At 39.4% G+C, this 23,423-nt stretch overlaps 2 pseudogenes; both read left to right on the top strand.

Annotated features, from left to right (window-relative positions):
- The first annotated feature begins 385 nt into the window (after positions 1-385).
- Positions 386-1,669, top strand: Eno1-ps32 (enolase 1, pseudogene 32; annotated as a pseudogene).
- A 5,074-nt stretch (positions 1,670-6,743) lies between these two features.
- LOC108351229 (transformer-2 protein homolog alpha pseudogene) lies at positions 6,744-7,293 on the top strand (annotated as a pseudogene).
- Positions 7,294-23,423: the final 16,130 nt, after the last annotated feature.

The raw sequence follows: 23,423 nt of genomic DNA, 5'->3' as shown, positions 1-23,423 counted from the left end.
GGAAGAGGGTAAGTACCAGCTCTAGCACACACCAAATTCATTCTTTCTTGGCTATTACACTGAGCTCACCTTCAACTACTGTATTCATTCAAATGCAATTCTCTTTCAAGAAATCCCTCAAAGTTACCCAGAGTCATTTTTTATTAACTCTATGGCATCCTTAACTTGATCTGGATAATACACAAAATTAACAACCACAATCTAAACTCCTATTAAAATTAATAGTGAAAAATGAGAAATATATTTAGAGAAATGTTTTAAAAATGAATTTGTAATGTGCTTCTCGGGTACAGAGTATGACTCATGTCTGTCCTTAATGCTCTCTTCAGTGTCTACAGGACCCTATTTACTTCCTTCGCAGTGATATAACAGCCAAAAGTTCACCATGTCTATTCTCAGGATCTATGCCAGAGAGATCTTCGACTTCTGTGGGAATCCCACTGTTGAAATGGATCTCTACACAGCAAAAGGTCTCTTCCGAGCTGCGGTGCCTAGCAATGCATCTACTAGCATCTATGAGGTCCTAGAACTCTGAGAGAATGATAAGACCTGCTTCATGGGGAAGGGTATCTCAAAGACCGTTGGGCACATCAATAACACTATTGCACCTGCTTTGGTTAGCAAAAAACTGAATGTTGTGGATTGACCAGCTACTGATCGAGAATAAATCTAAATTTGCAAATGCTATCCTAGGAGTGTCCCTAGCTGTCTGCAAAGCTGGTGCCGCGGGAAAGGGGCATGGTGCCTCTTTACTGTCACATTGCTGACTTTGCCGGCAATCCTGAAGCCATACTTCTGGTCCCAGCTTTCAATGTGATCAACAGCAGTTCTCATACTGGCACCAAGCTGGCCATGCAAGAGTTCATGATCTGGTCTGTGGGGCCATCCTGTTTCTGGGAAGCCATGAGCACTGGAGCAGTGGTTTACCACAAACTAAAGAATGTCATCAAGGAGAATTATGGGAAAGATGCCACCAATCTGGGTAATGAAGGTGGATTTGCACCTAACATCCTAGAGAACAAAGAAACACTGGAGCTGCTCAAGACCGCAGTGGCAAAGGTTGGCAACAGTGACCAGGTTGTCATTAGCATGAATGTAGCTGCCTCTGAGTTCTACAGGGCTGGCAAGGATGACCTGGACTTCAAGTCCTCAAATGACTTCAGCAGGTAGGTACATCACACCCGACCTGCTGGCTGACCTGTACAAGTCCTTCATCCAGGACTACCTAATGGTGTCCATTGAAGACCCCTTTGACCAGGATGACTAGAATGCTTGACAGAAGTTTGCAGCTGGTGAAGGCATCCAGGTGGTGCGTAATGACCTCATAGTGACAAACCCTAAGCAGATTGCCAAGGCTGCAGGCGAGAATTACTGCAACTGCTTCCTGCTCAAAGTAAACCAGATCAGCTCTATAATCGAGCCTCTGCAGGTGTGTAAACTGGCCAAGTCCAATGGCTGGGGCGTCATGGTGTCCCATTGATCTGGGGAGACTGAGAACACTTTCATTGCCAACTTAGTGATAGGGCTCTGCACTGGGTAGATCAAAACAGATGCCCCCTGCCAATCTGAGTGCCTGGCCAAGTACAATCAGATCCTTAGAATCAAGGAAGAGCTGGGCAGCAAAGCCAAGTTTGCTGGCAGGTCCTTCAGGAACCCACTGGCCATGTAAGGCATGGACTGAAGATCCCTGGAGCTACCAGACCCTCTGTCCCTGATGTCATCCAGGTTGCTCAAGGCCAACCTAGTGCTGGCCCCTATCCTGTCACTGCTTCCTTAGACATCCACGCCTAACCCCCTGGATCCCTGCTGGAGACCCCAGCTTTGTACTCATGTGATTGGTCTGAATCATTGTTTCTGTCACCTGACTTCCCAACTAGTGTCTAGAGTCCTCAGAACTCCAGTATAATCTCTAGGGTGCACACACCATCAAGACTCCCCCAGTGGTTTACATGCAAAAATAAAAGCTGCAGAAGCTCATGAAAAACGAATTTGTAATTATATAGCTTATAAAATATATAAACACTAATACATCTGCACATGAGGACCATCTGAAAACATTTCTCTGGAAACACTACACACACACACACACACACACACACACACACACACACACACACACAGCTTAGTTGTACTTCATCATTAAGAATTCTGATGTTTCTGAACAGAGCATCTATGTTCCTCATTTGTCTCTGTTCTAGTAAGACTACATGCTGCATAATACATCAAAGTTACATTTATTTATAGCCTATTAGTCACAAAAGCTCTTTGTGAGGATGCTAGAACAACCTTTTCTGAAAATTGAGAGACAGAGTTGTGGTCTAATTTTTAATTCATCCTCTATGCGCTTGTTACCAGTGGGATATTCTAAGATCATTTCCAACAATTATATCCATAATTGAGATTCTCAATGCACTGATTCTAAGAGCAGATGGTAAATTCTACATTAAAAAATTCATTTAGGAACTTGGGCATGCTAATGCATGCCTGCAATCCTAGCACTCTAGAGACAGAGACAAGTGGGCCTCTGTTAGTTTGAGAGCCTGGAGTTCCAGGACAGCCAGGGAAACAGAATTCTTAACTAGGGTTTCCATTGCTGTGGAGAGATACCATGACTGAGGCAACTCTTATGAAGGACAACATTTAATTAGAGGTGGCTAATGGTTTCAGAAGTCCAGTCCATTATCATCAAGGTGGGAAACAAGGCACCATTCAGACAGGTGGAGAAAGAGCTGAGAGTTCTACATCTTATTCCAAGGGCAACCAAGAGAAGACTGGCATCTTCAGGCAGCTAGGAGGAAGCTCTCTTCCACAATGGATAGAGCCTGAGCTTAGAAGTCCTCCAAAGTTCACCTCCACAGTGACACACTTCCTCCAACAAAGCCACACCTCCTAACATTCCCTATGGTCCAAGCATACTCAAACCACCACAATGCAGTTGAATGAGATGATGGTTAAGGATTTAAAAACTGAATCCAGTGAAGATAGAAACATTAATAAAAGAACACAAGCTAAGTGAAGACAGAATTTTTTTCACTGTTTTAACTGAAATAGAATCACAACATTCTCCCTTCTCTTTCTCCCATCCAGACCCCCTCACCAATTTTCCTTCGAGTTGACAGTCTCTTTTTAAACTATATTTGTTATATAAATGAAACCTTCTGAGTTCATTTTTGTGGTTTGTGACTACATGATTCCAAGTTTCACCACTTTGCATTGGTCATCCAAGAAGGAGGCTCATTGCCTTTTCATAACTGTCAATAGTTGCCTATAGTTCTTTGTCTAGGGATGTTAAATGAAGCACCCTTGAAAGTTTCCCCTTCTATATTATCATATACATTGATATTACTGTTGTTCCCATCTTGTTAAAACAGCCATGTCTAGGAGAGACTGTTCCACAACTGACTTCTTGGTATATTGGTTCTTACAATTTTTCTTTCTTCTTCTTCAGCCATGGTGGAATTAGAAAACTCAATATTCCAATTAGAAAACTCAGGAGAATGTCTTACAAGTAAAGTGAATCAAGCAAATGATAGAATATTAGTACTATAAGATGAAGTAGAGGATCTAGGTCAAATAAGCAAAAGAATAAAAAAAATTTAAAGCACAGGGAAGAAACATATAGGAAATGAGGGGCAGCATCAAAAGGCCAAATCTCGAACTATAGGCATAGATGAGAGAGAAGGTCATTCTCATAGACTAAGTATTTAAGGAGACCAAATATGAAAACTTCTCAATAAAATGCCAGCAATCTGGGGCTGGAGAGATGACTTAGCAGTTAAGAGCACTACTGATCTTTCAGAGGTCCTGAGTTCAAATCCTGGCAACCACATGGTGGCTTGTAATGAGATCTAATGCCCTCTTCTGGTATGTCTGAAGACAGCTACAATGTACTTCTATATAATAAATAAATCTTTTTTTAAAAATGCTAGCAATCTGAATATAGATTCATATTAACAATGTCAGGTACCACAATCAGTTGACTTTATCTCAGAAATGCATGGATAGATCAATAAATAAATAAATAAATAAATTATATAAATGGAATTATAGAGGCAATACAAAAACAAAAACAAACACACAAAACAAACCTTTGACAAAATCCAATATGCTATCATGATAAAGACCTAGAGAAACTAAAGCTAGAGAAAATGTACACCAAACATAATAAAGGATATATATGTATAAATCCATGCCAATATTATCATTGAGAAAAGCTCAGAGAAATCTTATTAAAATCAGGAATGAAATAGAGCTGTTCACTATTCCCATTTCTTTTCACTAGAGTGCTCAAAGTACTGGCTGGAAAAAATACATCAAGAGAAGGAAATTATAAAGATAAAAATAGAAAATGAAGTCAAATTATCCTTATTTACAAATAACATGAGACTGTACATAAGAGATTCTAAAATTTCCACCAGAAAACTTCTAGAAACAGTCACCAATTTCAGCAAAGTGTCTTGGTGCATAAAAATCACCTTATTAGAAAAAGTACTTTAGGGTGGGGAGATACCCAGGGGCCCCTGCTCAGAGGAGAAGGGGAGGTGGAATGCATGAAGGATTGTGGGAGGGGTAACCAGGAGGAGGCAGTGAGTGAGATCTAAAGTGAATAAGCAAAAAATTAACTAATTAATTAATTAAAAATAAAATAGAATGGGAAGGCAAGGGAGAGCAGGGATAGAACTGAGTTCTATTATTAACAATAGTGATTTCAACAATTTTATCCAACATAATAAAGAAATGTATGATATTAACTATGTTATGTATATTCTATACAAAAAGGAGGAGCAGAATGAAGAGCAGGAGGAAGGAGAGCAGGTGGAAGAAGAGGCAGGATGTATCTATGGTGATCGGTTTGCAAACCTAGATGCTCATATTGCTGAGTGATATTTATGGGACCACACTATGTCAGAATATCTTCCAGGTTGGCAGATGTATTATAGTAGAAGAACAAAAATAAACTGAAATGAAGACAAGAAGCCCAAGATCATTCTTTCGAGTGCTAACTATGAAACAGACTGCTCAGCAAAGGTGCTAGTAATGGTTTCTAAGATACATTTGTTACCTTGCTTTGTTGGTCCACAGTGTGCTTTAGATTTTTAAATGAATCATAACTGTGCAAATTTGGAACAGACCACATACAAATCAGAAATGGATCAGCAGTTAAGAACACTGGCTGCTTTTCCAGAGGACCCAAACTCAGTCCCCAGCACCTAACGCAATGTCTGCCAACTTTCTCCAACTCCAGTTTCAGAGAAACCATCACCCTCTTCAGATCTCCACAAGTATCAGGTATGGACATAGTGTACATACTTAGTGAACAGGCAAAACACCCACAGACATAAAATAAAAATTAAAAATACACCCCCAAAAACACCCTAAGAAGGTGCTCATAGACACCCTCTCATTTAGAATATCATCTAAGACAATAAATACTTTGGAATAAACCCAACCATGTAGGAGAAAGTCTTCTCCAATATGAACTTTAAATATTTTAAGAGAGAAAGACTAGGAATTGGAAAAATATCTCCTGTCTGTAGATTGGTAGAATTAATATTATGAAAATGAGCAATCTTAACAAAAGCAACTACTGATGTGATACAATCTCACACAAAATACCTGTATAATATTCATCACAACATATTTTTAAAATCATATGGAGCCAGAAGAGATTCTGATAGACAAAGCAATCATGAACAAAAATATAATACTAAAGAAACTATCATTCCAGGAAACAAGATGTATTATAGACATGTGATAATAAAAAATATGATACAGGCACAAAAAGCAGACATATAAAAATGGAACAAAACAGAAGACTAAACATGAGTACTTGCAATGACAGCCATCTGACATTGACAACGAAGCAGAAACATAATCAGCATCTTTAACAATTGGTGCTAGAAAAATTGGGTCACATGCAGAATGAAGTTAGACTCACATCTATCAGACTGCATCTGAATTAACTCCAAATGGATCAAAGACCTCAAGTCGAAACCTGAAAAGTTAAAGTTTCTACAGGTAGTACACAGGCAGTACCCTACAAGATAGAGATGTGGGCTAGAATTTTCTGCACAGGATACCATTTGCCAAGGAATTAATAAAGCAAACAATTGACAAATGGGGTGTCACAAAATCAAAAGCTTTTGTACATCCAAATGAATAATCAACTGAAAAGAAACTTTACAAAGTGAATGAGAATCTTTGCTAGATATACATTTGATGGAGGAGGATTAATATACAGAGTATACAAAGAACTAAAAAGTAACACAGTGGAAGAAACAAACGACGCAACTAAAAAATGAGCTAAGGGCATTTTACCTGAACATGCGAGCTAGCGTGAGTGGAATGCCCCAGCCATTGTAATGGCCTCCTCCTTTCTCCCCACAGTCCAAACAGCCAGGTGACTAGACCGTCAACCCTTGAGCTAAGACTTCTATCTCTTATTTAGTTCTCTGGAGCACCTAGCAGACATGAAGAGCAGGCAGTCTCGCTCTCTGTCAAAATCTCCAACAGGAACTCCTCCTGCTCATGTAAAATCAGAAAGCAGGTCAGGATCTCATAGTCCATTAAGAGTTTCCAAATATTCTGAATCCCATTCTCTACCAAGATCAAAATCCAGTCCAAAGTCAAGGAGACATTCTCATAGATGCCACACTCGATCCAGGTCGCACTCTCACAGGAGACAATCTTGAAGTAGGTCCCAACCAGTGTGTAGGTGGCAGAGGAGCCGGAGTCACTCTTCAATGTCTAATCGCAGAAGGCATAGTGGCAGCAGATGAGCCCAGATCCTAACATTCACCTGGGAGTATTTGGCCTCAGTTTGTATACAGACTCTCAGTTGTCTCAGAGATTTTCATGAAGTGTTTTCTTGATATGGACCACTGAAAGGTGTTAATGTGGTTTATGATCAATGAACTGGGAGGTCATGTGGACTTGCTTTTATCTATTTTGAGGATAGATGACTCTAAGGAGGCTATGGAAAAAGCAAATAAAATGGAGCTGAATGGTAGTAGAATTCATGTAGATTATTTCATCACCAAGAGAGCACACACACCTACACCACCAGGCATTTACATGGGCAAAGCAACTCATAGCAGTGGTGGAGGTGGCAGAGGAGGAGTTAGTGGTGGTGGCAGTGGTAGATGACGAAATTCTTACTATGATAGAGGATGTGATTGAGGCTATGACAGAAATGAAGATTATGATCACTGATGTAGAAGATTGCCTTCTCCTTACTATAGTCGCTACAGGTCATGATCAAGATCCTGTTCTTATAGCACAAAACACTATTGATACTGGAGTGATGGTGCACAAGGACTTGCTTTTTCTTCGTTTTGATTTTGGATTTCCAAGCTTCTATTGCTTCCTAATTCTTTAAAAAAGATACTGATTTATTTAATCTATGTGTGACCAGTTGTGCTGCTGTTTTTCACCCTTCGTTGTACTCTTAAAGGTGTGATTGTCATTTCACCTTGAGTAAAAGGGATCCCCTGTGTTATGCTGTGTGGTTCTTCTTTGCCTTTACAGAGAATTAACTTCTTACTATGAGGAAAGAAACCATGTTTTGAAATGGTTTTCTGATGGACATTGTAGTAGACATTATAAATCTGTGGTATGACAAACTGCTTTTTAATCTTCTTTGGGGGGAAGATAAATAACACTTTAAGTAGTTCAGTCATGTCAGGGTGTCTGGAGTAGCATGGGACAGTGACTGCTTGAGTGTAGAAAGTTTGAAGCTATAGGAGAAAATGTGGGACATTTACTATGAAGAGTAGAACTTTGAACCTAAAAATTAAGTCACTTTTTAGAAATTAAAAGCTTGTAATTCCTATAAAATATGTTATGTTTGAAATTACATGTTAAACCTTATAAACTTAAAGTATGATTTTTATGTTAAAATTATAGAAACGTAAGTATTCCCTTAATCACTGAAGGACAAACTTTAATATCTAGAACAATTGTTTAACTTGCTGTTAGAAATTTTGGTATTGGGACATTGGTTATGTGGGTTATTGAATAGGATCCTAAAATATGTGTGAGAAAGAGTAATTTCAAATAAAAGTTAATTTGAAAGAAATGGGCTAAGGATAGAAACAAAGAGCTATCAATTAAAGAAATTTTTAAATGGCTAGCAAGTAAACAACTCAAAATGCATCCATTTTAAATCCATCCGAATTAATAATTTGGGAAATGCAAGTTAAAAATTTCTTTAACAGTTCACCTTACCCCATTCAGAAAAATTAAGATCCACATAACTGACAATAAATGCTGGTGTGGCCGTTGGGGAAAAGGAAACCCTCATTCACCTTTGGTGGGGTTGCAAACTGGTGCAGCCACTCCAGAGATCCTCAAAAGATCTAACAGAAATTGTGTCATGTAGCCCAGCTGTACCCATTCTTGTCATTTACCCGATGATGTGACATTTTACTTCACATGCTCATCACTTGCTCATCAACGTTCATGTCACCATATTCACACAATAGGTAGAAAATGAAAACAACTTCTATGTCCTTTGATTGCTTCATGGGTAATGGCAATGTGGTACCTACACATGATGAATACATAATACAGCTATAAAGAAAACTAACATCATGAAATTTTCAGTAAGTGGGTGGTCCAAGAAAAGATCATATTGACTGAGTTAGGGGAGACCAGAGAGGCAAATGTTTCTCTCTCATCTGTGGTTCATGGCTCCAAAGCTTCAAATGTGAGTATATAACCTGAAGTAACAGTAGAAACCAGAAAGTGTAAAGGGACCATGAGGGACAGAGCTTGAAAAGGGATTTGTAGTGATATGTAGGGAAAGATGAAAAACTGGGAAGGAAGCCTCCATCTGGGAAAGTGTCAGGAGAGTCAGCATGGAAGTAGGCAGGAGAGGCTAATAACACAAAGGCTCCTTGGCAGAGGTTCAAGGAATCCTATTATTGTGTATTTACCTGAAATTATATGTAATGCATAAGTTAGAATGAAGTTCTTAAGTAAAGCTAAATCGTGTCGACTGTTAACTTTCTCCAAGAGAACTATAAACTGACAAAATCCCTAGTATGAGGCACAAGATTCTTTCACACACTTGGTCAGGGCAATCCAAATGATTCCCCCCAAAATATACACTGTTGCTCTTGTCCTTGGTTGCCTGTTAGAGGTTGAAGGTAATTCCCTATTGTCAAAGATACTACACATTTAAGACACAGATCTAGATAATTTGAGCTGAATTTAAACTGAAAGTTTCCTTCCTCTGGTCTAGCTTTTCTAATACCAGAAACTACTATGCAAGCTGCCAAGAGAGGAAGCAATTTATAGTTCTACCCATGAATCACAATGGCCAGATATAGGTTACAGTGCCTTCATTAGCACTTCATTGCACTGTGGCAACCAACAGCTGTCTAATTGAACTTACAGTTCACTCAACAGGAAGTAAGTCATGCCTGGTACTATGAACCTATCCAGTTACCTGGGGCTATTGAAGTCACAGATTGTAGAATTTGATAATGACATTTTGCTAGATCAGCAAAATCTCTCGAAAGAAGTTCCTTCTTACAAGTGAAAACCGTAACAGAAGACTAAAACTTGACAAAATACAAAGATCAACAAGCTGCATGGACTGAAGTTCCAAAGTATTCATGCTCCTGCCTCCATGAAGATTAAGGAACATCACAGAAGAAGTGGAATGGATTCAAGAGTCAGAGTACTAGAAAGTCAGTTACGAGCCTGTCTTCCTAGAAATGGTTGCATAAACAACCTATTCTGAAGAATGAGAATATCAATAGACATGATATCATGGAGTGGAGAACTCTCAGAGGTCCCACCCCTAGACAAAGAACTGCAGGCAACTGATGAATTCTGAGAGGAAGAAGATTAAGCTCTCCTAGGGATTAGTTCCCTAATTGATTACACAGTAAAGTTGGTCAGCCCTGAAATCCTATCCCTAGAAACAAGAGTGAGTTAAATAGTTTATACTCACATGTGCGAGCGCTCGCACACACACACACACACACACACACACACACACACACACACACAGTCACACAGTCACACAGTCACACACACATACATACATAAAATGTATAATAAGTATAATCAGGGAGGAAGGAGCTATAATTTTGAGAGTGAGCAGTAGATGTAGAAGAGGTTGGAAAAGAATGGTTTGGAAGGGGCTAGATGGAGAAGAAAGATATGGGGGAAGGGATGTAGTTTTAATGAAAATGTATTGAATTAAGAAAAATCACTATCTTTTAACTATAGTGCATGTAGTTACATATGTATATAAATATGTACATTCATACACAAATCTATCTGTATCATCAAAAGTTGTATTTTGATAAACTACACTCTTAAATTCCTATTCCTCTTCTTTGTACATAGCTTTTTGTATTGTACACAGAAGGGTCCTTTGGGGCTGAGGAGAAGAGACTCTGCTCTAGAGTAGAGCATATGCTGATTTCTAGGACAGTCTGTAAATATGAGATCAGCCTACAATACCCACTGTGTGGACCAGGCTGACCCTGAAGTTAGAGACTGCCCTGCCTCTCCCTGCTGGATGAAAAGGCATTGTCACCACCACCTGGGTTAGGAAATAAAATTTAATAAATGGTTTTATCCTTAAGGATGCAAATGTTTGTCTAAGATAAAAGAATGTTGGGAAATAATTTTTATCTTCTTTTCATTGTGAAAGAAATACTTCCTTCAGTTGACTATCAGTTTTGGAAGTTTATTTCCATCTTCTTTATACTTGTGTTGAATAAAATTATCTCTTATATTAATTTCTACTTGTATATAAGAATGTTTATTTATTTGATTTGACTTGATTTGATTTGATTTATATGTATCTTTGCCTGTATGTATGTATGTATACCATGTGCGTGCCTGTTTCCCATGGAGACATAAAGATGGCATTGGTACCCTGGTACTAAAGTCATAGACTCTTTTCCTAAGAGCCAAACCTGGGTCCTTGGCAAGAGCAGCCAGCACTCTTACCTGCTAAGCTATTTCTCCTCTTCCCTACTTGTACATTTTACCATATATTTTGTGTATTATACTTTGAATCACCCAGTAAAAGATTGTTTAAATTATCTTTTTATATATGATGTTGTGGTGCAGCCATTAGAAAAAATAAGTTGCTTCTAATATTTGTTGGAGCAAGTGACTTTTTCCTACGACCTGGAATCTTATGAAACTTTGTTTGTTGTCTCTACTAACATCTTATGGCTCCCTTAGTGTCTTCCTTATATGTAATGCTATGATAAAACTTAACTGCCTGAAAAGACAAACAATCCTAAAGGACTACAATAAACACACAGCTCAACAATATAAAGTAAATGATAGGATCTGAACAGAAATTATTTGATACTGAACAAAACTGAGACATATACAACGGAAAAAACAGAGACTCAGAAATAATAGAGGTGATTGAATGATCCGACAAGCACTTTAAAATAGCCAGTATATAGCCTCAGAGTTTTAAGGAAAGCCAGAACATTATGAGGGAAACATGGAAGGTGCAAAAGAGAACTAAACAAGACCTTCTAGAGATGAAAAATGGGATATTGTTCATTTAAAAACAACCTCAGTGTAATAGAGCCTCAAGACCTTAGTAGGCCCTGATACCTTAGCACAACTGTCATTCAGGCTATAAAATTCAACACACACTGCAAAAACTAAAACAAAGGTCTAATCTATCAAAGTCCACACAGTTCTGAAGAAGTTTCAAAATGAAGTAACCTTGCTTTTTGGCTTCTGCACTTCTGTTTCTGGCTAGCTGTTCTTGATAACTGAAGTATGTCAACCCAGAACATGGTTTTTATGCATAAAAGGCTCATCCTAAGAAAGGCTCAGTACAGGGTTGGGGATTTAGTTCAGTGGTAGAGCGCTTGCCTAGGAAGCGCAAGGCCCTGGGTTCGGTCCCCAGCTCCGAAAAAAAAAAAAAAAGAACGAAAAAAAAAAAAAAAAAGAAAGGCTCAGTACTACACTTGGATTGTGAACACCCAGTGTAGTCACCTGTCAGTCAATAAAGACTTTGTATTAGATTAAACCTATTTCTGAGCAGTCTTTTCTGGTGAATATCCAATAATACCCAGCAAGGTGAATTCCTTTTTCTTAAATTTTTGTCGTTGCTGTTGTTGTCCATAACTTTAATATTTTCAAACCTTATTTTTAATGATGGTTCTTAAATGCTTTTTAACCTTCCTTGTAACCCACCACCAATCAGAGGTAATAGAAAAGAAAGGATATGGGTGATGTAGACCTGTTTAGAAAGGTTCTTTGGAGCAACTCCCATCTGTGTTGTCTGGAAAATAGCAGTTCAGTTCACAGGCTAGCAGACAGTAACAGCTCCATCCACTTGCAAACACATCGTGGATACACAGCAGTCCAGTTTGGTAGAGCTGGGTTAGCAACTCTAGAGTTGGTGACAGGACCTAGCAGAGACAGCCAGGCCTCAGCCTAGGCTTGAGTCAGCAGGAGAGACACAGAGGGACACCAGGAGAAGTTCTCTCAGAGAAGCAAAGATCAGCAAAGACACAAGACTCACAAGCATTGTACTGCTAGTTGTACCAGTAAGCCAAGCACCGTCTCACTCTGTGAAGTCCTATTTATACCCTCCAAATATCACATGTCATCAGCATGGATCTTGCCTCAGCACATGCATCCAATCAGCCTGAGTCTACGGAAGTGGCAACAGACTCCAGTACACCACCAGAAATGTTTTGCTATGTTTCTAGGGAGTCCCAACAAATGCAGCTCAACTAAGTAATGTAAGGCAAATCAATACATGTGTGTTGTTAGCAAAGAATCCTTCACCACGAATCTTTTCACATGCTTACTTTAGCAAAAATCCTTTCTCCTATGTCTGCTTTAGGGAAACATTCCTTCAGGAGTCTGCCTTAGCCTTTCACACCTATACCCACTTTAACCAAATATTCCTTCACATGTTTGCCCCCAGCAAAACACCATCCAACTGAGTTTCCAAAGAACCATTAAGTTTCCACTTCATATACCCTTTCTGTTTATGAATTGTCCTTTTCTCTAACAATAACAATTTATACATAATAGAAATAATTACCATAATCAATATGCAATAATACCAAAATAATTACCATATCAATATGCAATGAACAAAACAATCCTAAATATCTATCAATACACAGAAATTTAAAAAAACTTAAAATTTCTATTAATATACAACATTTAAACAAAAAGCCTTAATTTTTTATCAATTAAACAATAATTAAGCAAAACAACCTAAAACCCTAGAAGATATATCATTCAAGTTTTGGGAATAACATAAGAAAGGTATCTGTAGCCAGATCCAAAGCTGCACTTTTTTCTGTAGAATGTATAAGATCAGAAATACCTTGATTTTCTTTCTGTTCGGTACCTCCTGACTGACCAAAGGAACATGGCTCATATTGTTTGCTGCAGGGCCTCAAGCTGTCAGGCCCCTATGTTCATTTTCCAATGGCCAGAGGTTACCTCTTGTGTCTCTCTTGTCTGTTGACAAATTCTCTGTTGGCAAAGGTTTGCTACTTCCACAGAGGCTACAATACCCTGGAAGCCTTTGTGGCTCATAGTGACAAGAGCCTGCATGTTCCCTCCTACAATTACCATATCCTCTAATGTTAATATACTTATTATCTTGAGTTCTGAATCCCTTAGACTTACAATTCTTTGGAAATGACCAAATTCATCACAATTAAAACATCAAGCATTTTGATTCCTGATAATTTTACCTATGATTTGCCCTATGATATTGGCATTATACTCCTGGGAACCAATATCAGTTGTTTTCCTTATCCATTCATCTATAGGAGCTCCATATGCTTTCAATGGTCTGATTGCTTTCATACATTCGATATGTGCATTTTCAATTGCCAACATTTGTATCAACAACTGTCAGGTTTCAGGGTCTGTTATGGCTCTATTCACAGCTGAACTCAACCTCTGTAAGTATTTTTGTGAAGTCTCCAGAACCCTGTGTTATTTTAGTAAATGAGATAGATTTTCCCACCAGGTTCTTCAACCAAATCCCAAGCTCTTAAAGCTACCATATGACATTGTTCAATTACATCATCGTCAAATGGGATTTGTTCTTGTAAGTCAGTAAAACAACCTTCACCAAGCAGCTGGTCTTTAGTAACATTAATTCCCCTTGCTAAATTATGTTTTGTTAGTTTTGTGGCTTCATGCCTCCACCATGACAACCATTGCAATTGTTGACCAGCTTCTAGAACATCAATACCTTCCAATCTTTGGGGTTAACCCTATGCTGTATAGCCCTGTTATTCAGCATTTCTTTGACAAAGGAATAATGTAAGCCATGCATTATTATTATCTCTTTAAAATGCTTTAAATCTCACATTTGTATTGATCTCCAGGTCAATTAATTATAAGTTTGTCCACCATTGTTAGCAGGCAGATGCTACACAATGACTGGGAAGGCTGAAGGTACCTGTGTAGGCCCAAGCAAATTCTCTGGTGCTGCACTTGGCTGTACCTTAACATGCTGTACTTGTGTCATAGACTGCTCTTTCGGGCCCCTACATGCAGGGCAAGGCAGCAGTTTACCTGCCAGCCTAGTTTGCTTCCCACTATCATCATGTGGTACATTCCCATTCTCATTCACCAAGTCTGAACTTTTTCCTCCTTCCAGCAACCCTTTTTGTTTCCCCAGCACTTCTACCTCTATCTGCAATCTCTCTAAATGCATATCCAACTCTGTAGTCTTCTGTAACAGAAGGGAATTGTCTGGTTTCCCTTTAAACTTTTTCAAAATAGTACATACAAAAACTACAAAGCAAAAGCAAAAACCCTGTCTGGAAGCAAGGCAAGATACCTCCCAGCAGTGGTAGATGCCATTTTGTCAATCTCCTTAGGCAACATTGCTAAACCCTCATAATCTGCAGTTTCCTCTACATTAGAAGTACAGTGAGGTAACCCAGTCACAAAGGAACACACATGGTATGCACTTACTGATAAGTGGACATTAGCCCAAAAGCTTGGATTACCAAAGATAAAATTTACAGACCACATGAAGCTCAAGAAGAAGGAAGACCAAAGTGTGGATGCTTTAGTACTGCTTAGAAAGGGGAACAAAATACAGGAGGAAATATGGAGACAAAATGTGGAGCAGAGACGGAAGGAAAGGCCATCCAGAGACTGCCCCACCTGGGGATCCATCCCATATACAGACACCGAACCCAGACAATATTAGGGATGCCAAGAAGTGCTTGCTGATAGGAGCCTGATATAGCTGTCTCCTGAGAGGCTCTACCAGAGCCTGACAAATACAGAGGCGGATGATCACAGCCAACCACTGAACTGAGCAGGGGTTTCCAATGGAGGAGTTAGAGAAAGGATTGAAGGAGCTGAAGGGAATTGCAGCCCCATAGAAAGAACAACAATATCAAACAACTAGGCACCCCAGAGCTCCCAGAGACTAAACCACCAACCAAAGAGTACACATGGAGGGACCCATGGCTCCTGCCACATATGTGGCAGAGGATGGCCTTGTTGGGCATCACAGGAGAGGCCCTTGGTCCTGTAAAGTCTTGATGCCCCAGTGTAAGGGAATGTAGGGTGGGAAGGCAGGAGGGATTTGGTGGGTAGGTGAGAGAGCACCCTCATAGAAGCAGGAGAGGGATGATGGGATCGGGGTTTCTGGAGGGAAAACTGGGAAAGGGGATAACATTTGAAATGTAAATAAAGAAAATATCCAATAAAAGAAAAGGGAAAAAAAGCAGAGTTACCCCCTATACCTAAACCACGATGGGCATTACCTGTAACTTTAATTTTTTCAAACCCTATTTTAAATGATAGTTCTTAAACACTTTAGCCTTCCTTGTAACCCACCACCTACCAGTGGTAGTGGAAAAGAAAGGAAAAGGTGGAAGTGGACCTGTTTAGAAAGGCTCTTTGGAGCAACTCCTCTCTGTGTTGTCTGGAAATCCGCAGTTCGGTTCACAGGTTAGAAGACAGTGGCAGCTCAATCCACTTGCAAACACATCACAGATAGACCAGCAGTCCACTTTGGTAGAGTCAGGTTAACAACAGCAGTGATATGACCTAGCAGAGACAGCTAGGCCTCAGCCATAGCTTGAGTCCGCAGGAGAGACCAACAGGAACGCCAGGAGAAGTTCTCAGCTGTGCCTCTCTCAGAAGAGAAGATGAGAGACCCACAAGCATTTCACAGCTAGCTGTATCAGCAAGCCAAGCTCTATCTCCTTCACTCTGTGCTGTCCTATTTATACCCTCCAAACATCACCTGTCCTCCTGTGCCTTGCCTCAGCATGGCTCTTGGCTTAGCATGTGTATCCAATCAGCCCCAGTCCTTGAAAATTTGGCAATGAACTCCAGCACAGCACCAGAAATTTTTTCATGTGTTTTTCTCTATCAGGTCCTGACAAATGCAGCTCAACTACACAATGTAAGGGGGACCAATACATGTGTGTGTCCTTAGCAAAGAATCCTTCATCACGTGTCCTTTCACGTGCTTGCTTTAGCAGAACATCCTCTCTCCTGTGTCTGCTTCAGCGAAACATTCCTTCACAAGTCTGCCTTAGTCGTTCACCTGTATCCACTTTAATGAAATGCTCTTTCACGTGTTTGCCCCAACAAAACAGAATCTAACCAACTTTCCAAAGAACCCTTCAGTTTCCACTTCAGTTGTCTGTCTTCTTTCTTCTTGTTTCTCTTCTTTCTAAAATCCAGCAGGCAAAGGCCAGTGATGGCTCCCCTTCCTCAAATCTTACTATCTGTGATGTCCTAGGAGTGTTTCTCAGCCTGGAGCACTTAGCGCTTTTTCGTACTTTACACGCAGGAACAGCTGAATATTTCTGTAACTTGCTTTGATTTAAGCCTTTTTCTTCTTGACACTTAATACCAATTTTGAAGTCATCATTAAGCCCCCAGTTTGTAGTCCTGTCATCTCTCTCCTCAAATATACATAGTAGACACAAAGATGTGACCTTTGGAAGAACTTTTGGTCTTTAATTGAGGGGTGCTAAAATCCTTTTCCTCAACAATTTTCAGTTTTTGAGACAAGGTCTCTTGGACCATAGGGAATTCTACTGTTAGAAGACAAAGCCTTGTTGGAGGAAGTGTGTCATTGTAGGGCTCGACTTTGGAAATATCCTTTTATGCTCTGGTTCTATCCATTGTTGAAGAGAGCTTTCTCCTATCTGCCTGAGGATGCCAGTCTTCTACTGGTTGCGGTTGGAAAAAGATCCAGAGCTGTCAGCTCTTTCTCCAGTGTCATGCCTACCTAGATGCTACCCAGGCTTCACACCTTAATCATAACAGGCTAAATTTCTAAGCCTGTAAGCCAGCCCCAATTAAGTGTCCTTCCTAAGAGTTGGCTTGGTCATGGTATCTTCTCACAGCAATGGAAACCCTAACATATGTGTATCTGTATTTCTTCAATTATTCACTCAGATGTTTGCAGTCATGTTATTGGAGTGATATGTATGTCCTTAACTTGTTTACATTTCTTGAATTCCTTGATAAAATGTATGATTATTCTTTTAAATCCTGGGATTCATCTCAGTAATTCTCAATAGATAATGCTTTTACTGGACTAGTGGGCTGGTAGGAGACATGATGTCTTGACAGTTCATATTGACTTTTTTAATTTGACCTGGACATGTAGATTTCTTTCGTTGGTTATTGCTCAGATATGAGAACATGGCCTGCCTCCGATTAGATGAGTGCAAAACCATCACGACTGGAGCATGGCCAGTTATAGCTGGTAGATGACTATAAATGTCAGTTACCTCCTCAGATGAAGGGATGAGATGAGAGCCATACATAAGCTTTTCGAGTACTCCACTTGGGCTGAGCCCAGAGCATTTTTTCCTCTGTTCTAACAATCCATATTCCTAGTCCTGGAAGCTTCTAGCATCCATAAAATCTAGTCTCCCAAGCTGATTAATTCAATCTGGCTTCACTAGGCTTCTGACTGAATTGTTCTGCTTGGCCTCATACTAACTTTAGTAATATGCTCTAATCTTCTGTGCCCTTCTCATTCTCTGTTCTGACTTGTATCTAGCTTGTTCTCTATAAATCTCTCTCTCTCTCTCTCTCTCTCTCTCTCTCTCTCTCTCTCTCTCTCTCTCTCTTTCTCCTGCTCTTAAGTAGCCTCTCCTTCCTATTGGTTCTCATGTAAAATGGGTGTATCCTATGACTCATTCTGTCAAATCTTTTTCTGAGTTGGCACTTTGTCTGCCCCTCAATTTTCACTTTCAAACATGGCTACTTCCTTCTACAAGCTAATCTTAGCTTCATTGTTAGGGTTTAAAGGTGTGTACTATGGGTGTGTCTGTGTTTCAGCCAGATCATACTGTAACCCAGGGAATGTCTGCATTCAGCTACAGCATATAGACCTGGAAAATCCTTGAATTTAATCCCTTGATGGAACAGCAATGTAGCTGGATTATAATTCCTCTACATCTTCCTGCTTTCTGCTTAAGCAAAAAAAAAATGTATACAGTTTAATTATCACAACTGAAACAATTATCAATCCCACAAATTTAACAGTCTGACTGTCCTTATGAAGATTTGTTGATGTGTTGATCCTTCATACTGCAGTCCTGATCATTTGTACTTCAGCAAATGCCCCAAACTATGGATCTGGTGTTGGCCTGTATAAAAGGGCAATGGAGGAGAAAAAGATAGGTTATGAAAGGAACACCTCACCAGTTATTAGTAGTTTATAAACAACACATCTTCACAGGTGTGGGCCTGGAACTAAGCCTGAGAGTTTGGAGATAAAAACAAGTGAGGTAAAAGATGGGAAAGGGAATGAGCAATTTACCAGGCAAAGGCAGCTCATGAAAACTTGTGGGTTTTGGACTGTGTATATAAATCTAGGCCCGTGGGAGATGGCAACAGGTGGTGGCTTTAGGGCTATGGGAAATGGGAAACTTTACTTACCCAGCAAAAGTAGCTCTTATATAAGAATGTTCATAGGCTATGTATCTGGAACTAGGTCTATAGGTGTGTAGAATTCTGGTTGGAGGACAATATTCACTTTTTATTTTATGTGAATGGGTATTTTGCATGCATGTGTATTTGTGCACCATGTGCATGCAGTTCCCAGAGAGTTCAGAAGCGGTGGTTATCAGATCCCCTGCAACTGGAGTTACAGGTGCAGTAAGCTTCCATGTGGATACTGGGAATTATACCAAGGTCTTCTGAAAGAATTTTAATGTTGTTAAGTGCTATGTAATCTCTCTATCTATTATAGTTTTGCTTTGTTTTTAAAAAATCAGGTCTCTAAGTGTTTCTCAGGTTGGCCTCGGAATCCTAGGTTCAAGTAACCGTATTGCTCAGACATGAAAGGCAAGCCATGAAATCTTTGCTGAACCCTGCAAATATCCCACTTGTGGTTAGGTACATTATCATTAGCTGCCCATCATCAGAGGATTGTTAGTACATATGTATGTTTTTGTCTTTACAATATGAAATCATGTAGTGTGATAATAAAAAACCTCTCTATTTATGCTATGACATCCATCTTTGTATCCACTTCCTATTTGTCTCTGACTCCAGTCTCTGGGAGGTAAGTTTTTAATAACCCTGGTTCAGTGACCTCCCTGTCTCCCAAAATGTGCAGTCACAATCATCTACTTGCTATGATATAACTAACAGCTTCTTAACTTCTGTAACCTGCTTCCACAAATAGTCAACTATTTTGAGGTCTCCCTGACTACCTAATCATGGTAGAGTAAACCAGCCTCGGTTTGCTTGCTCACATGGTCAGTCTTTTTGTGATTTTTCACCTTTAAATATCCTTCCCTCATTCCCCCTTTCCACAGCAATCTTAAGTTTGACTCAAAGATTGTTGAACTGATAACAGTAATCAATAAATTCTTTAATTGCAGCTAAATTGAGTCTGTGGTCTGGTGATTTTTAAACCCATAAAAGTAGAGCTAAGAGAGGCTATTTAAATGGATGTGGGTAGCATGGTAGAATCAGCACCAAGAATCCTGTCCTTCCCTGAACCTCTACACTATAGTCTAGATTGATCTCTCAGCTAGTTTCTACTGCTTTGCCTATACTTTAGACTCAGATGCCATCCTTGAATTATGATCTGGCTTTTTGTCCCTGTTTTGCACACAGGTGGTTGTTGACTTTTGGGTCTTTCTGTCTGTAGACTAAAATCCTTATAATTGACCCATTATCAATCCACACTCACTTCTATATCAAACTAAAAATATTGAGGATATTAGAATCCAGCAATCATTTATCTGGGAGAAATATATAGACACATCTTTATTATTTGGAGATTCTCACAAAAAAAAACATGGCAGATAATAAAAGGAAAGAAAAGAATCATGAAAGAGGAAGTCTTACCAAATTCCTTGGGGATGCTCATCCCTTGGATAAAAGAAATTAGCTAGTGGCCTTGAAAAATTACATAGAGGGAAAAATTAAATGGAGAGATGAATGAAGTTCAAGATTTGTTGAACTATTGGGGAAATCAACGAACATATTTCTATTAAACATCATACTTGGCTAGAAATTCTGCCCCTGTGTTAGAAAGCACCTTTCCTATGTCACTGAAAAATTTCAAGCTGGAAGAAAAGGACTTAGCTGTTAGATATTCTGTAGAGGAGATTGTAGGTTAGAGTCAAAGATCTTGCTCACTCCAGAGTTCTCTTATGTGGTCTCAGAATATGAGGATTACCATTCCAGGCATTTAAGTGCTTAGTAAAATAGAAGAATAGAATCTTAACTCAAAATTTTCAAAAAGATTGTAATAGTTTTTTTCTGTTGCTGTGATTAACAACATGACAAATACCAACTTAGTGAGGAAAGGGTTTATTTGTCTTATACTTCACATCACAGTCTATCACTATGGACATTGGGTCAGAAAATCAAGGCAGGAAATTGAAAGCTGGAACAGAAGCAGTGACCATAGGAATTTAGCTTGCTGGTTTGTGCTCCTTGGCTTGCTCAACCTGCTTTTTTTTTTTTTACACCACCACCTACTCAGAAGTTGTACTGCCCACTATCAGACAGGCCCACCCACATCAATTATTAATCAAGAAAATGCCTCCACAGATTTGCCTACAGGCCAATGTGACAGAAGCATTTCCTTCAGTGAGATATTTTCTTACCAGATGTTTAGACTTGTGTCAAGTTAACAAAAAACATCCAGCACATACATAAAATGGGTTTTGAATTAATGTATCCAGCTTGAGTAAACAAATTTGAAAACTATAAGAACATTTGAGTTGTGAAGAAATGATGAGTACAAGGATTCTTAAAATTAAGAAGGTTAAGTGCACAGTGAAACTCAATGTGAATCTGCAGAATGGTAATCAGTCAAATGTGGAGCTATAAAAGGCAATGAGACAAAATGACCCATGTTCATATTCTCAGGAAAGACATAATCAGGCTTTATGGAAAAACTCAAATGATGGGGGCCAAAGTACCCTGCTTATATTTTCCCCCTGAGGCAGAGCTCTCCCAAGAATAGCAGTGCAAGCTTCCCTTTTCTTATACCCGTTAGGCAAGAAGGGTAGATTTTAAACTCCTGACTCTAGCCCTTCCATTCCTATTTATTAACGCCTGAATTAAATCCTTGTGAGTCATTCTCGGAGAAACAGCAAGGACATGACAAGGAAGATCCAAGCCCCAAAATGCCAAGCCACCATCATTTCTCCAACATATTGGTATCTGTTTTATTTGACGGAAAGGACACATAAGGAGGTCAGCGGCAAACTTACCCACTAAATAAATTCACACTAAGATTGGAAGATGTCTGAAAAACTGGGGCAATAAAGAAAAGGACTTGTGTGAGTTTTTCAGGGAAATGGACATGACTAGAGACAATCACAGTATTGGGAGCAAGCAAAAGAAACGTATTCTAAGTATTACCATTTTGTTTTCAGACTCCATTTAATCTTAGGATGAAACTAAATTCAAGGTTCAGGCCCTAGTTAATCTGAGGACTTCCCTACAGGTGAACAGATTCTGTTTTAAGTAGATGGTGGTCTGAGTCCAGACATCTCAGGGACAACTTATCCATCTTGTTGGCAGAGTTAAACAAGTTCATCTTCCCAGACCTAGGAATGACCCACTCCTTTGTCCCCTATCACACTGAGCTCTGGACCTTATGTCTAGGAGAATGGATTGGGGACACTGAAGCCAGGAGCCCTAGATACAGACTATCTCCAACAGATACTCACTTGTTCAACCCACAATGTCAAAATACAGCTGAATAGTACACACCTCGGTTCGTATTCCATCTTATAAAAATTTTGTAAATCTCCTTTCAGACCCCCCTCCTCCGAGAAAATAAATCTTTCAGTTTAAGCTTCCAACACTAAAGTGCATGTTCTCAACTTCCATACCAAACCCAACAATAGTAACCATTATTGTATAGCTAGAACACACATCGAGATTTTTTTCTCCAGATTGAGCAGCATATTATCTGGATAAATAATTCAAATTATTTTAATTAGTGGAAGACAAATAATGTTGCAAAGTGATACAAGAGGCACAATGTATGCTTGTAATTCAGGTTTTAAAAGCATCATAGGGTTTCTAGCTGGCATCTGAACCTTGTTGATCCCAGCCTGCAGCTCCCTGCTCCCAAACCTGTGAGAGAGAGAGTTCATTGCCCAGGCAGGTGGTCACTCCTGAGACTGCAGGGCAGGAGAGACTGCCAGTACTGTCCACTCTTGCCCACATCCCTGGCCCAAGATAAAACTGAATAGGGCTTCTGGGAACAGAAAGATAGGGGCACTCAAGCTGCAAAACGTAGTCCACTATATAAACAAACTGAAAGATAAAAACCACATGATCATTTCATTGGATACTGAGGAAGCATTTGATTAAATTCAACACCCTTTCGTGATAAAAGTCCTGGAAAGAACAGGAATTCATGGCCCATACCTAAACATAGTAAAAGCCATATACAGCAAACCAGTAGCTAATATTTAAAAAAAAATGGAGAGAAACTTGAAGCAATACCACTAAAATCAGGGACTAGACAAGACTGCCCACTCTCTCCCTACTTATTCAATATAGTTCTTGAAGTTCTAGCCAGAGCAATCAGACAACAAAAGGAGGTCAAGGGGATACAGATTGGAAAGGAAGAAGTCAAAATATCACTATTTGCAGATGAGATAATAGTATATTTAAGTGATCCCAAAAGTTCCACCAGAGAACTACTAAAGCTGATAAACAACTTCAGCAAAGTGGCTGGGTATAAAATTAACTCAAATAAATCAGTAGCCTTCCTCTACACAAAAGAGAAACAAGCAGAGAAAGAAATTAGGGAAACGACACCCTTCATAAGAGTCCCAAATAAAACAAAGTACCTCGGTGTGACTTTCACCAAGCAAATGAAAGATCTGGATGATAAGAACTTCAAGCCTCTGAAGAAAGAAATTGAAGAAGATCTCAGAAGATGGAAAGGTCTC

This window comes from Rattus norvegicus, chromosome 6 (assembly GCF_021556685.1).
Source record: "Rattus norvegicus strain SHRSP/BbbUtx chromosome 6, alternate assembly SHRSP_T2T, whole genome shotgun sequence".
Classification (NCBI taxonomy): Eukaryota; Metazoa; Chordata; class Mammalia; order Rodentia; family Muridae; genus Rattus; species Rattus norvegicus.
Note: the sequence above shows the minus strand (reverse complement) of the source record. Positions and strands in the feature narration are given on the sequence as shown.